Below are 12,944 nucleotides of genomic sequence, written 5' to 3'. Positions count from 1 at the left end.
ATACATACCTATTAGAATGATCAAAGTCCAAAGCAACACCAAATGCTGGCAAGGATGTGGAGCAACAAGAACTCTCAGTCATTGCTGGTGGAAATGTCCCTTTAGGAGACAGTTTGGCAGTCTCTTACAAAACTAAATATACTCTTACCATACGATCCAGTAGTCATGCTTCTGAATTTACCCACGAGTTGAAAACTCTGTCTACACAAAAAGCACGAAAATGTTTAAAGCAGTTTTATTCGTAATTGCCTCATTTTGGAAGCACCTAAAATGTCCTACCATGGGTAAAAGGATAAATAAATGGTGGTGCATCCAGACAATCGAATATGATTCAGCCTTAAAAAGAAATGAGCAGCCAAACCATGAAAAGATATGGAGGAAACTTAAATGCGTATTGCTAAGGGAAAGAAGCCAATCTGAAAAAGCCACATACTGTGTGATTCCAACTACGTGACATTCTTTAAAAGGCAAAACTGTGGAAAGTAAAAGGATCACTGGTTGCCAGGGGTAGGAGGGGGAGAGGGATGATGAGGCAGAGCACAAAGAATTTTTAGGGCAGTGACACTACTCTGCAGGATACTATAATGGTGGATACATGTTATGATACATTTGCCAAAACTCACAGAATGTCCAACATTAAAAGTGAACCCTAATGTAAACTATGCACTTTGGTGTGTCACTGTAGGTCCATCAGTTGTCACGAATGTGCCACTCTGGTGCAGGATTTTGATAGGAGAGGCTGCGCATACGTGGAGGGAGGGAGTATGAGGGAGATCTCTGTACATTTCACTTGGTTTTGCTCTGAACCAAAAACTGCTCCAAAATATAAAGTTTATTTTTTAAAAACTGCTCATTCCAAATTGATCTTTTATCTATTCTAGCCTCTAATCATGTATTGAATGTATTTTTCCTTGAAGATTTATAATCCTCTGCAATGTCCAAACCACTCAATTCATTTCATCTAATGCAATGAACAAAAAGCAATTCAGGAAAGGGAAGTTGAGTCGCTGGGACACAGCAGTGCTGGTGCATGTACCAAAGCCATCCCACAAAACAAGAAGATGCTTCATGTCAGATATATTCTGCAGCTACAGTGCAAACATGCCCACATCCCTTCTAATACAATCCGGTTCAATACTGTCTAGTCAAGCTCTCAGAGCTCTCTTAAAATAACCTGAATCCCCACTCCACTCTTCTTACTAACCACATGTTTTGGAAAAAAACACCATTAGGGTGCAACTGGCACTGACATTTTCCAAATAAAACATTTATTGCTAAAAATATAATTTGTCTTGTTTTTCTCTTGTAAACACTAGTTTTGCTGGCAAATAGAAATAAGAGTTGCAATTATTGTGGTGAAGCGGTTGGAGTGCCTGTGGGTTTTTTTTTTTTTTTCTTCCTTTCTTTCTTTCACATTTCCACAGGCCAGCAGCCACAGTGCTGGCTTTCCCACCAGCCAGGACTCCTGAAAACTCCCTAGGTTTCTTCTGACGGACTTCCTGGCAACAAGGCATGAGCCCCCGATGCAGATATGCTACTTTGAGCTCATTGAAGGCTCTACTGTTTTCCCATAACTGTTCATTTGCCATTGGGATGATAGCATCCGTGCTTAATTTTTATTTTGGTATAAGGTTATGTCTCACACTATTTTATGGAGGGTGTTTCAGCCATCTACTGCTACATAGCAAACCACCCCAAAAAGTCGGTGGCTTAAAACAACAATAATGCATTGTTTGTCATGATCCTGTGGGTTGACTGGGCAGTTCTGTTCATAACTGGAGTCCCTTATGCGGTTGCATTCAGCTGAAAAATTGGCTCAGGGGTGGGCTCCAGTGGGATGCTGGGATGACCAGCCTCTTTCTGCATGTGGTCTTAGGATCTCTCCCCAAGGCTAGCCCAGTCTTCTCTTCTTGCATGGCATCTGTGTTCCACAGGGCAAGCCCCAGTGTGCAAGGGCTTACCAAGCCTCTGCCTGCAGCACACTTGCCAATGTCCCATTGCCCAAAGCCAGTCAGTTAGCCAAGCCCAGAGTCAATGTGGGTTGGGGAAGGATTGCAAAAGGCATCAATACTGGAAGGTATGACTCACTGAAAACCATCCAACAGTCTATCCCAGAGGGAGGAAAAATAAGTATTTGATTACAGTGATTTAGTCTAGAGATAATGCCATTAAATATGAATACATGATGATTGGACCTATTAAGGGCCTCATATTAATATTAATAATAACATACATATTGATTTGATAATATGCACGGCACAGGACTAAACTTTTCATATCTATGATTTTACTTACCCCTCCGACCAACTATAGGAGATTAGGACCATTGTTAACCTGCATTTTCTAGATGAGAGAACCAATGCCCAGAGGTAGAAGCAAACAGCCAAAGTGGGGTTCAGATTAGAGGCCAGTGAGTACACCTAGAAATTCCATGCCCTTAATACCCATGTTATCAGACTCCTAAGCAGAATGGCATAGAGGTCCCCACTGTAGTGAAAGAGACATGGCTTTAAAAATTCAGCTTTAACATTCAGTTGAAGCCAATCAGCCTGATCCCCAAACCAGGAAGTCGGAGTGAGCTCCCACAAATGCAAAGCTCTCTGTTTGGCAGACGTCTTTCCTCCTCAGCCAACTCACCTGGACTTCTGAGTCAGTGGCGGACGCCTAGGTACAGAGCAGTTCCCACTCCCACGTAGGACAGGACACAACCTGGTCAGATACCCAGCTTCAGGCCTGACAACGGGCCCCTCCAAAGAAGAGGCAGAATAGCACCGGAGAGAGAGAGCACAGCAGGGTCAGACCAGCCAGTGGTGGGTTAGGGGAAGATTCAATTACATAGAGCTTACAGTGTGCTCAAACACACCCTCTGGTGCATAAATAAATGGTAACTATTATCATTAAGATTATGGTTAGGGGAAGATTAAATTACATAAAGCTTACAAAGTTTTCAACGCAGTCCCTGGTGCATAAATAAATGGTAACTTATGAAGATTACGATGAAGTGGTTTGCAGAACTGTTTTGGAAACTGCCGTTTTCTTGTAACTCATCACACACTCTGAAAGAATCACATAGAGGATTCTACCATCTCTGCGAAGGACATCATTGCCAGCTTCTAAGGACTATCAGCAGAACCATGCAGACTATATATTGGCTTACATATAAGAAATCATAAAAAAAAATTTTAAATAAGCTAATTAGCGTTAAAAAAGTGATTCTCAAAAGTATGCAACTATGTTCCCCAAAGTCACAAATTATACCCTGTCAGGTATGTACAAATGTCAGCTCAACCTCTGCACTGAGGGTAACCAGATTGCATGGGTGAAGAATCACATTGAATTGGGTTCCTTTTAGTCCTAATATTTGACTTAATTTTGTGTATTTTTGCTAGAAGAGAAAAAATTTGAAAACAAATATTAAGAATCAAGTGTTTAAAGAGGCATGAACGTTTCGCAGATCTTTTTCACATATTCTACAAGTTTGGCATTTTTCACATTGCTACAACCATACACAATCAAAGTGCCACAAACATGACAGGCCACTGTGTTAAGTTTATAGAGGTGTTTAGGGAAGTGTTTTAGGTTACTTACTGTCTTAGCTCAGGCTGCCATAACAAAATACTATAGAATGGATGGTTTAAACAACAGAAATTTTCTTCTTACAGTTCTGGAGACTGGAAGTCCAAAATCAAGGTGCCAGCGTGGTTGGGTTCTGGTGCTCTCTCTTCCTGGCATGCAGAGACATAGATGCCTTCTTGCTGTCTCCTTACAGTAGAGAGAGAGCGCAAGCTCTCCAGTCTCTTCCTCTTCCTATAAGGGCACTAATTTCATCATGTGGGCTCCTTCCTAATGACTTCCTCTAAACCTAATTACCTTCAAAAGGCCCCACCTTCAAATACCATCACATCTAGGTTAGGACTTCAACATATGAACTTTGGGGAAACATATTCTGTCCTTAACACAAATTCTTCCGGTTTCCTTAAATGCAGTCACAACCAAAAGAAAACCATAAGAGATATGAAACCAAAATAATGCCCACAAATCATCTGTTCAATTCTCTGTTGCTTTTAGATATCAGGGTCCTAAAAAGAGGAAAATATGGCTAAGGAAGAGATGAAAGGGGCAGCTGAAGGACCCATTAGAAGGTCTCTTTTTCCCAAAAGATAAAAATTACCATCTTGCTAATAAAGTTTGTGTTGAGGGGTTTTGTTTTGACTTATATTCACCTTGAACAAATAATGAAAGCAACAGAGACATCCTGGAACAGCAGGAAAAGTAGGAGCTGTGAGTCATCCAAAATTGAATGTGAATTCCATGCTTTCACTTTCTAGTTTAATGACCTTGGGTGAATCCCTTTTAATCTCTTTCAGCCTTTCTCCCTCATCTACAAAAAGGAAAATCATAATTTCTTTATTAAGAGCTATTGTAAGGATTACATGAGTGATTGTGTATGGAAATGCTTGGTGTACCACTTGGCACAGATGAGACGTGTTAAACGTTTCTTTGTTCTGCCTTCTCAATGGGCTTTTCTTTTCTAAAACCAATTACCTTCCAACCAGCACTGCATTAGGAAAAAAGTTCTCATTGAAAGCCCCAATCATTGGTGAATATAAGCTTTTACCTAAAAGCTCTACATGAAGAAATTAAATTCTTAACAAATGTTAACAGTGTAATTAACAATTGCTTTTCAAACATGGGGCAGGTGAATGAGTCATGCTTCTCACATTCAATATATATCCCCACGCTCTCAGAATGAATCATTAGTTTTACACCTACATGCAAAACGAGGAACTGGACTAAAGCCAACTAATATTTTTCAGGAGTACAACAGTTGCTTCTAAAGGCACACCATAGTGCATTTGCCATCAAAACTCCCTCGTGGGCTTAATCCATCCTCTAGTAAAAGGTACAAGGTACAGGCTGGTCACCCTTTCCCTCAGTTTTCCTAGTAGGTAGGTGTCAATCCAGTCATTACAACACAGAACTATCACAACGCTCTCATTTACAAACAGATAAACTGCTGGTCCATGGACTAGACGCTACTTCTGATCCTCAGTTCACTATGCAGTTTATCATATCACTGAGTCCCTTCTGTGAGCAGCCTTGAATTCTTTCTGTCAATTCAGGACAGGGGAAGGAACGGTATAAAATAGTATAGTAGATATTGTGGATTGGCACTCAACATCCATTTCTCCCTTCTTGTTGTGAAGTGTTTTTCCAAACTGCCAGTTATCATCCATTAGTCCATCATGAAACCAACTTAGTGGATCAAGACCAGCCTTTCTTAGTGGAATGAAATAGCATAGAATAGCATAGCACTGCTCAGCATAGACTAGAATTGAAACCATCAGGGTGCCTCAACTGTCTTGTGAATCTTTTATTTCAGGTAGATGTGTATGTGACTATATGTATGTGTGAGGAAAATGATTCTACAGTAGAATATGTCAGAACTTTTGGAAAACACTTCCAGCATGCCTTTCTGTACCTCCATCATTGGGAAGCTGAATGCTATGATTCCAGGAATCCCTTGAGAAAGGATTCCAGATGTGATTTGTATTTAGCCATTCAGATGACCAAGTGTGAGATATGGACGATGGCAGTGGTCACACCTCTACTGCCACAGCAATTTCTGATGGGTACTCTTGCTCTTCTATGGCATCATTAGCAGAGGATGCAGAATATGGTCACTAGGTTTATGGTTCCTAAAGGGCAGGGTAAAAGGAACACATTTTATGATCCAGATAGCAGCAGGTGCAGTAGGGTTCTAGAATTAGCAGCAGGAGGGAAGACACCCTGAAAGCGGTGGCTTCAGGATTAGGGTCATATCAATGCAATTCTGCACCTACCTAGGCGTAGCAGCAGCAGCTCTCTTGGTGGTTTAGTTCTGTGGTGGGCCTTTGGGAAATTTCTATGGAAAGCTCAACCTCAAGTTCATTTCTTCAGCCCTCACATGATTCTGTAAGCCGCCTAGTACCCTATAATAAATCCCTTCTTAGGCCAGGGGAGGTGGCTCATGCCAGCACTTTGGGAGGCTGAGGCAGGTGGGTCATCAGAGGTCAGCAGATTGAGACCAGCCTGACCTGACCAATATGGTGAAACACTGTCTCTACTAAAAGTACAAAATTATCCGGGCATAGTGGTGCATGACTGTAATCCCAGCTACTTGGGAGGCTGAGGCAGGAGAATCACTTGAACCCGGGAGGTGGAGGCTGCAGTGAATCAAGATCATGCCGTTGCACTCCAGCCTGGGCAACAAGAGCGAAACTCCGTCTCAAAAAAAAATAAAAAATAAAAATAAATAAATCCCTTATTACTTAAGCCACTAGGAGTAGCACCTATTCTGGTACTGTACCCTGTTGCAATTAACAGGAAAGAAAAAACTAAATATTTTTCTGGTACTCAACATTATACTGGAACTCAGTTATAAATTTCTATTGGATAATTCTGAAAAGAAGCTGAAAACTGAACACAGATATTTTGGGGCTTGTTTTGTTGTTTTTGGGTTTTTTGACTCCTCTAGCACCAAGTGATCAAAAAGTACTTATGACCGACAGATTGATAAAACCATATGATGGAAGTCACAAAAATGGCTGAGTGTCTTCATAACCATTTGCAGAGAGAAGGAATGAATCTGTTGTAGGTTTTCTGGAAGACTCTGAGATGGAGATTTGGATGCAGAAGTTTAGTCGAATTACACACTCAGGAGCTAAACCTGCAAGAAAGTAAAAAAGCAGGATGGGGAGGGAGTGGCTGCCCTGACATGCAGTTGCAACAGAGGCCTGCCCCAATCTTACAAGAAAGCAGGGGTTTGGAAACTAAGATGACCCTTCAGGGCGGTCCTGCATGGAGGGAAAAGGGCCATGGCTATGTACCCCTTCACTGGCTAGCCACTGGATGAGAGTTGCCCTTGGAAAAGGTCTGCGACCCAGGGTGAGATAGCTCCCTTCGTCCAAGGGCAAGACTTTGGAAGGGACCCAGATGTGGCTTGTCAGATGCCATTTGCTCTGGGCAGCTAAAGAACAAGTGCTTCAGTCCTACAGCAGGACTGGGGTACACCACGACATCTGCTGCTGAGCCCAGACAAGCATTCCTCTTTATCATGTCTTACAGCTACCTAAATGCCTTGGAAAGACATTCACAGTTCTATAGGAAAACTGGAAAGATGTGTTCTGAGTATGTAAATGACTTTCAGCATGATAGCAACAATAAAACCCCTCTTCCACTTAGCAATACTCCAGCTATGCATGATTTTCTGATAGAACGCAGTGAGTCTGGAGCCAGAGAGTATGAGTCCAGGCTTTGTCCCTATTTTCAATTTCCAGATCAACAGTGGGTGCAGTTTCTCCTTTTATATTTACTGGTCATTACCACTTGAGTGGTGGCCTTTTTTTATACTCCCTCTTCCCTACTTTCTGCTAAGTCAAGAATTAACCACAGGATTACCCAAGGGATTGCAGGGAAAATAGCTTTGTGAAATGGAAAGTTCATGGCACCAGGAGTTAGGAAAACTGGAGCCTGTTCTCAGTTCGGCTAATTCATTCATTCTCTCTCGTGCTCTCTCTCTCGTTCTCTTTCTCTCTCTCTCTCTCTTTCTCTCTCTCTCTCTCTCTCTCTTTCTTTCTTCATGTCATAGGAATAACCATGCCTGCCCTATCAGAATTATTGTGGAGATCAAAAACAGCAATGTTTGTGAAAACATTGTAGTAAGAGTTATAATACATCTATAAGCTATTATCATTATTAGTCACCTGCCCACTTTATAATTACGTAAATTATGCATTGTGAATCCATTCAAATCTCTATACAGATAATGGTTAAAAGTCCTGGTCCATAAAGAGAGGAGGATCCAATCCACCTGAATATTCAAACTTCCATTCTATCAGCTGATTCAGACATTCAACAAATGCTCACCAACTATGGGCCAAGCACTAGACATGTGATGAACAAGCCTACAGGAGGCAGCATGGCTCGATGTGAATCATGTGGACCTTGAAGTAACACAGAGTAGATTTCTATTTTAGCTTAGGTGGCTGTAACCTTCATTTCTCCGAGTCTCAGGGTTTCTTTGTCCACAAAAGGAGATGCTACTATGAGAAGCTGTTGTAAATAAGCGTCGGTCTAGCTACACACAAGATGCCATGGAAATCCCCAGTTGGGTTACCTAACCCAGCCTTAGGATATCAGAGAAAACCCTCTTGTGCCTTCAAACTGAGTCCCTTGTGTTCTCATCATTCAGCTCCCATTTATAAGTGAGAACATGCAGTGTTTAGTTTTCTGTTTCTGTGTCAGTTTGCTGAGGATGATGGCTTCCAGCTCCACCCAGGTCCCTGCAAAAGACATGATCTCACTCTTTTTATGGCTGTATAGTATTCCATGGTGTATATGTACCACATTTTCTTTATCCAGTTTTTCACTGATGGGCATTTGGGTTGATACCATGTCTTTGAAGATAAGCACTTTAAAAGTAACACAGATTTGCTCACAAAAATGAGAACACTGGAAGAACGAAGACAAAAGCCAGGTTGAACGGATGATGGCATGAATAAAAGCTGAGACCAGAAAGACAGCATATACAGGACACTTCCAAGGGGCTCAACTGGGGAGAAGAAGACAGAGGTAGGGCTCTGAGGAGAAGTTGCTGTGGAGTAGAGAGAGGGATGTCTTTAAGATAAGAGAGATTTGAACATTTTTAAATGCTGATGGAAATAAGTCATTTATGAAGGTGAGGTTGACAACACTGGAAAGAGAGGAAAACAATTGATGGGGCTAAGTTGCTGAGGATGCAAGTGCCCAGGTAGAGAAAATAGCTGAGACAGGGAGAGGCAAGGAGGTAAGGGGGGGTGTGGACACATACAAGGCTGTATTAGGATGTGATATTGAAAGTGTTTCCTATAATGGCTTCTATTTACTGGGTGAAATAGGAGATGAGATTGTCTGCTGAGGGTGAAGAGGGAAGACACAGGATGCAAGCCTCAAAGGAAAAAAGAATATTTGCAAAAATCATTTTGGAAAATGACAGTGAGATGTAACAGGGAAAACAGTGCAGCTTTACCAGTTAGGACAGGAGGCTCAGATGAGATCAAAAACCATGAATTTGGGATGCCACTTAGCTGTGATTTCATGTGATTTTCTCCAGCTTCATTCAGTGGGGCAGGAAAAGCAGCAGAAACATTGATAGTTGGGAGTAATTCAAAGTCAAGGACAGAAGGGCAAGGGAACAAGGAGTTAAAGGTGTTAGGAAGAGAATGATTGAAGAAATGAACCTTAATATCTAGGCTGGCTCCAGATGGAATGAGTATGGGCAAGACTGGGAGGGAGAAAATAGGAAGACCAGGGAAACACAAAAGCTCAAAGGCTCAAAGCACAGCTATTTGGGAGTAAGAGATAAAGGTTTGGGATTATAAGAGGTTGTAGAGCTTTTTAGTTAAGATTTCAGAGATGCATAAGTTCTAGGTGTTAGACAGTCCTGACAGGCCATGTGTCACAGAAGTGTGTGTGTGTGTGTGTGTGTGTTTGTGTCTCACCAGCTGCCCTTCCTTTGGGGAACTTTCCCTCTGTCGTTACATGTGGTCCTGGTTGAACAAATAATCCTAGAGCGTCACCCGGCCCCAACCTCACTAACAGTGGTTGGCATGGGATGCAGGCTGGTGAGTGAGTTCATCCACCTGGCTACAGTGATTGGTTCAAGGATAGGTATATGACCTGGAAGAGATGATCAGGCTCTCTGCTAATATTTTTGGCATGGACACTTGGAGACAGGGAGTATCTCTTTTTCTCGACTCATGAGGGGCTTTTTTGGTTTTGTTTGTTTGTTTCATTCTGTTTTTTGCCCAGAATGGTCTTGAACTCTTGAGCTCAAGCAATCCGCCCTTCTCAGCCTTCCAAAGTGCTGAGATTACAGGCGTGAGCCACGTGCCTGACCACATGAGTTGTAAAAATCATGCAACTGCTTGTCATCATCTCTTCTGGTAGCATGGAGGAACCCATGTGCGGAAGAAAACCGTCAGGCCAACATGCAAAGACAAGCAAAATCAAGTCGACATGAGAGATGGATAAAAGCAGAAAGAATCCAGACACCAATTCAGAACCCCTGGGTCTAACAAAGCTGAAGCTAGTCTACCCCTGAATCTTTCAAGCAAGCCCCCAAAATTCTCCTTTCAGCTTAAGGTAGTCTAAATTGGATTTCTATAAGCTGCAATCTAGGATGTGAGTGGCTGAAACAAAAGGAGGTAAAAGTATGGGCACTGAGAAGGCCAAGCAACTAAAGATATAGGCCAGGTGTGGTGGCTCATGTCTGTAATCCCAGCACTTTGGGAGGCCGAGGCAGGCGGATCATGAGGTCAAGAGATCGAGACCATCCTGGCCAACATGGTGAAACTCCATCTCTAATAAAAATACAAAAATTAGCTGGGCATGGTGGCACATGCCTGTAGTCCCAGTTGCTTGGGAGACTGAGGCAGGAGAATCGCTTGAACCCAGGAGGCGGAGGTTGCAGTGAGCCGAGATCGCACCACTGTACTCCAGCCTGGCAACAGAATGAGACTCCATCTCAAAAAAAAAAAAAAAAAACAAAAAACAAAGACAAAAAGGTATGATGCCGCATGAGTTGGCTTTATGGGCATTAAAGCTACCCAAGATGAAAACAGCACCTGGTGGGGATAGCGAGGACACCTATTAACCACTTGCAAAAGTCTTAAGCAGGGAGAATAGATAGGCTTTTAGTAGGTAACCCCAATGAGGTCTAGAAGAAAGTTGTCCATCTATCAGCTAGCATGAGCCTCAAATGAACCATGTTTTTATACAAAGGCAGAGGAATACGGTATGGAAGCACATAGCGGAAAGAGAAGCATACAGACCCCACTTGCTAATGAGAAGCTAAGTGAAGTGTCCAATAATGTGGATAAAATCATTACTGCATCAACTGGGTGAGATTTTCCAAGCCAAAGGCTACATAACCATGAAATGTTTCCCAAGTGAAAATGAGACTCCAATTCTGAGTCGTAAGTATTATGACAATATCAATAATGTAGATTTCTTTAACAGCTTCAGCCTGCCACCCCTGGACCTTGAATCACTTGCTGTTCATCTGTAAAATAGACCATAAGGTAAAACTGGAAATTTTAGATAGGTCAAACTTAAATTGTTTTCCCTAAATGAGATATTTTTATGCATCTATTTAGATGTCTCAGACAGTGACCAGAATAATAACCTCAGTGCAAAATCACTATCACTCAAGTGTATTTGACAGAAGAGTTAGTGTTAAATATTTTAAAACCTTATGTAAAAATCATATCAACCTAGTGCATTTTATTGGACAGCATAAACTATACATGGATATTATAGAAGAACAAAATCTAACCTAAAAATTCAAAGCTGGCCTGCCAACTCTGGAATGATTGCCGTAAAGGGAAATCCAACAACCAATTGGCATTTTAACAAAGAAGAAAATGGCTTTATTAAAAGTTTTCAATTTGTCCAAATGACAAACGCTTAATGTGTATATGGACTGTATACATGTACAGAATTTATTGTTCCCATTTCATATGCCTTTTTTATTAGAAGTCCCTAAAGATCATATTCAAACATTTTTCGTATTCCTGTGTATGTTAAACATCACTGAAGATCATTCTGTGTATGTTGAAGATCACTTGAGTCACACTGTGGAAATATTATATAAACATATATTTGAATAAATGGAATGTAATTTCATGTAATAAACAAAGTACAGTACTAACCACTATGGATCATTTTTAGTCTCTTACATGAATCCTGATATAAAATTAATGATACTAAATCAAAAATGAAAAAAATATATTTCGGTTTTAAAATATTATTTAAAATATCTTTGAATAGTGTAGAAAATAAATTTCCCAAGAAACTAAATCAAGTTTATTAAAGATTATATTTGGAAAATGAAAACAAAGAGAATGTACAAAAACTATCTCCACTCTCATACACCCACATCCACCCATAACTGCATTTATGGGTGCATGATTCAGGGTGGGGCAGAGCCACTCAAGCTCTGAGAGCTTCCAGAGACCCAGTGAAGTCACTTCCTCCACTCAAGGTGATTTTGGATCCAAAACAGCAGACACTACTACATCTTTGGAGCATATGAAAAGGGGTTGGTGGGGAAAACTGCAGGCCTCCCCTGGAGGAAATTCAAGACTGCCTGCCCTGCCTCTGGCCAGCCTAGTGATCGCAGCCAGGGCTGCGCAGGTGTGTTTACTCACATGTAAAATGCTACTTATACTGTCCTTGCACATGAAGGAGAAAGCCAGGCAGGGATGCCCGCTCCGCAAGCAAAGCCTGGTCACTCTCCCTCCGTGTGGGCTGTCATCCAAGCAACAGGTGTCAAATTCATTTGCTTTCCTTTAGGTTTTTCCTTTTCTTTCTTTCTTTTTTTTTTTGGAATCATCCATTCTACATTTATTGGTAGTTTTCCTAAAAGAAGATCTTCACTATTTTTTCCCATTTTATCACTTATTGTGTGTATCACTGTGGATTCTCAGATTTTTAGTTATTTAAAGTATAACAATCAGTGCATTTGCCAAGCTTAAAAAATTAAAAATATTTTAATATAATCTAGGACTTAGTCCACATTCAAATTTCTACAATTATTGCAAGAATATTTTATGCTTTTTTTCATTCAAACCAAGATCCAATCTAGTTTCGACCCTTGCAATTGTTTCATCTCTTTAATTTCTTTTAGTCTAGAAGAAGCCAATAATTTGCTTATTATGACTTTGACTTTTTTTTGTTGTTGTTTTTTGAGACAAGGTCTCTCTCTGTTGCCCAGGCTGGAGTGCAGTAGCATGATCTCGGCTCATTGCAACCTCCGCCTCCCAGATTCAAGCAATTCTCATGTCTCAGCCTCTCCAGTAGCTGGGATTACAGGCACATGCCAACATACTGGGCTTATTTTTGTATTTTTTGTAGAGACGAGG

This window comes from Nomascus leucogenys, chromosome 3 (genome assembly GCF_006542625.1).
Source record: "Nomascus leucogenys isolate Asia chromosome 3, Asia_NLE_v1, whole genome shotgun sequence".
NCBI lineage: Eukaryota > Metazoa > Chordata > Mammalia > Primates > Hylobatidae > Nomascus > Nomascus leucogenys.
Note: the sequence above shows the minus strand (reverse complement) of the source record.